Consider the following 3,760-nt stretch of genomic DNA (forward strand, 5'->3'; position numbering starts at 1 on the left):
TAACCCTGAATCGGACGCAGTCAACAGCCGAAGCCGAGACCGCCTTTTGCGTTAGAGAGGTCGGTAAACAAATCTTGCGATTCATACCGAATTAACACATATAGCTGTGCTCCTCTTCGTAAAGCGAGCCAAGTGATCCCCTGTTGAAGGATGTATTTGGACCAATCTAGTAGCATTTGGTTTCCAACAAGCTCTCCCAAGTTAGCTTACTTATTGGGCTTTTCAACCAATTCGGTTGGCTACAAGCATCATCAAAGTACTAGCCACAGTTTGATCGCAAAATTCTACGACTTTCACATGTTGATGTTTCGGCTTGCGCTTAGCCTACTATAAGCAACATAATACTAGTCATATCATAGAGCGTGATCAGCTTGTGACGTTCTCATGATGAAGTTTCACCAACAGTGTCTCACTTCGAGCTTAAATCCAGCTACTAGTAACTACACAGTACTGACTGCAACGATAACTTTTATCTATACCTTTCACATGCTGCGCTTTCGGCCAGGGCCTACTAACGTCAACATAATACTCGATATAAACTTTTGTTCATGATGCAGCTTCCCCATGCAGAAGTTTCGCCTTCAAATGCTCTCTTGGCCATATGACGTAAGAAAAGGTTACTAGTAACATCACAGTACTAGCCACAGTTTGATTGCAAAATTCTACGACTTTCACATGTTGATGTTTCGGCTTGCGCTTAGCCTACTAGAAGCAACATAATACTAGTCATATCATAGAGCGTGATCAGCTTGTGACGTTCTCATGATGAAGTTTCACCAACAGTGTCTCATTTCGAGCTTAAATCCAGCTACTAGTAACTACACAGTACTGACTGCAACGCTAACTTTTATCTATACCTTTCACATGCTGCGCTTTCGGCCAGGGCCTACTAACGTCAACATAATACTCGATATAAACTTTTGTTCATGATGCAGCTTCCCCATGCAGAAGTTTCGCCTTCAAATGCTCTCTTGGCCATATGACGTAACACAAGGTTACTAGTAACATCACAGTACTAGCCACAATTTGATCGCAAAATTCTACGACTTTCACATGTTGATGTTTCGGCTTGCGCTTAGCCTACTATAAGCAACATAATACTAGTCATATCATAGAGCGTGATCAGCTTGTGACGTTCTCATGATGAAGTTTCACCAACAGTGTCTCACTTCGAGCTTAAATCCAGCTACTAGTAACTACACAGTACTGACTGCAACGATAACTTTTATCTATACCTTTCACATGCTGCGCTTTCGGCCAGGGCCTACTAACGTCAACATAATACTCGATATAAACTTTTGTTCATGATGCAGCTTCCCCATGCAGAAGTTTCGCCTTCAAATGCTCTCTTGGCCATATGACGTAAGAAAAGGTTACTAGTAACATCACAGTACTAGCCACAGTTTGATTGCAAAATTCTACGACTTTCACATGTTGATGTTTCGGCTTGCGCTTAGCCTACTAGAAGCAACATAATACTAGTCATATCATAGAGCGTGATCAGCTTGTGACGTTCTCATGATGAAGTTTCACCAACAGTGTCTCATTTCGAGCTTAAATCCAGCTACTAGTAACTACACAGTACTGACTGCAACGCTAACTTTTATCTATACCTTTCACATGCTGCGCTTTCGGCCAGGGCCTACTAACGTCAACATAATACTCGATATAAACTTTTGTTCATGATGCAGCTTCCCCATGCAGAAGTTTCGCCTTCAAATGCTCTCTTGGCCATATGACGTAACACAAGGTTACTAGTAACATCACAGTACTAGCCACAATTTGATCGCAAAATTCTACGACTTTCACATGTTGATGTTTCGGCTTGCGCTTAGCCTACTATAAGCAACATAATACTAGTCATATCATAGAGCGTGATCAGCTTGTGACGTTCTCATGATGAAGTTTCACCAACAGTGTCTCACTTCGAGCTTAAATCCAGCTACTAGTAACTACACAGTACTGACTGCAACGATAACTTTTATCTATACCTTTCACATGCTGCGCTTTCGGCCAGGGCCTACTAACGTCAACATAATACTCGATATAAACTTTTGTTCATGATGCAGCTTCCCCATGCAGAAGTTTCGCCTTCAAATGCTCTCTTGGCCATATGACGTAACACAAGGTTACTAGTAACATCACAGTACTAGCCACAATTTGATCGCAAAATTCTACGACTTTCACATGTTGATGTTTCGGCTTGCGCTTAGCCTACTATAAGCAACATAATACTAGTCATATCATAGAGCGTGATCAGCTTGTGACGTTCTCATGATGAAGTTTCACCAACAGTGTCTCACTTCGAGCTTAAATCCAGCTACTAGTAACTACACAGTACTGACTGCAACGATAACTTTTATCTATACCTTTCACATGCTGCGCTTTCGGCCAGGGCCTACTAATGTCAACATAATACTCGATATAAACTTTTGTTCATGATGCAGCTTCCCCATGCAGAAGTTTCGCCTTCAAATGCTCTCTTGGCCATATGACGTAACACAAGGTTACTAGTAACATCACAGTACTAGCCACAATTTGATCGCAAAATTCTACGACTTTCACATGTTGATGTTTCGGCTTGCGCTTAGCCTACTAGAAGCAACATAATACTAGTCATATCATAGAGCTTGATCAGCTTGTGACATTCTCATGATGAAGTTTCACCAACAGTGTCTCATTTTGAGCTTAAATCCAGCTACTAGTAACTACACAGTACTGACTGCAACAATAACTTTTATCTATACCTTTCACATGCTGCGTTTTCGGCCAAGGCCTACTAACGTCAACATAATACTCGATATAAAATTTTGATCATGATGCAGCTTTCCCATGCAGAAGTTTCGCCTTCAAATGCTCTCTTGGCCATATGACGGAACACCAGGTTACTAGTAACATCACAGTACTAGCCACAGTTTGATTGCAAAATTCTACGACTTTCACATGTTGATGTTTCGGCTTGCGCTTAGCCTACTAGAAGCAACATAATACTAGTCATATCATAGAGCGTGATCAGCTTGTGACGTTCTCATGATGAAGTTTCACCAATAGTGTTTCATTCGAATTGGTTCTGCTTTAAGCTCTCCAATTGTTTTGGATGAACCAGTTTTGCCCTTCGAAGCCACTTTTGTGAGCTTTTGTGGGTCTTTACCAAGAGGATATACCTCAAGGCCTCTTTCAATTCCTTTAAGTTCTTTCAACTCCTTTACAGTTTCTCAAGCTAACTCAAGCTAACTCAAGCTAACTCAAGCTAACTCAAGCTAACTCAAGCTAGTTCAAGCTAACTCAAGCTAACTCAAGCTAACTCAAGCTAGCTAAAGCTAACTCAAGCTAACTCAAGCTAACTCAAGCTAACCCGAGCTAACTCAAGCTAACTCAAGGTAGCTAAAGCTAGTTCAAGCTAACTCAAGCTAGCTAAAGCTAAGACAAGCTAACTCAAGCTAACTCAAGCTAACTCAAGCTAACTCAAGCTAACTAAAGCTAGTTCAAGCTAACTCAAGCTAGCTAAAGCTAACTCAAGCTAACTCAAGCTAACTCAAGCTAGCTCAAGCTAACTCAAGCTAGTTCAAGCTAACTCAAGCTAGCTAAAGCTAACTCAAGCTAACTCAAGCTAACTCAAGCTAACTCAAGCTAGCTAAAGCTAACTCAAGCTAACTCAAGCTAACCCGAGCTAACTCAAGCTAGCTCAAGCTAACCCAAGCTAGCTAAAGCTAACTCAAGCTAACTCAAGCTAATTCAAGCTAACTCAAGCTAACTCAAG

At 41.2% G+C, this 3,760-nt stretch overlaps 1 pseudogene; it reads right to left on the minus strand.

Annotated features, from left to right (window-relative positions):
- LOC142355279 (5.8S ribosomal RNA) lies at positions 1 to 152 on the minus strand (annotated as a pseudogene).
- Positions 153 to 3,760: the final 3,608 nt, after the last annotated feature.

This window comes from Convolutriloba macropyga, unplaced genomic scaffold (assembly GCF_964194025.1).
Source record: "Convolutriloba macropyga unplaced genomic scaffold, txConMacr16.3 SCAFFOLD_5481, whole genome shotgun sequence".
Taxonomy (NCBI): domain Eukaryota; kingdom Metazoa; phylum Xenacoelomorpha; order Acoela; family Convolutidae; genus Convolutriloba; species Convolutriloba macropyga.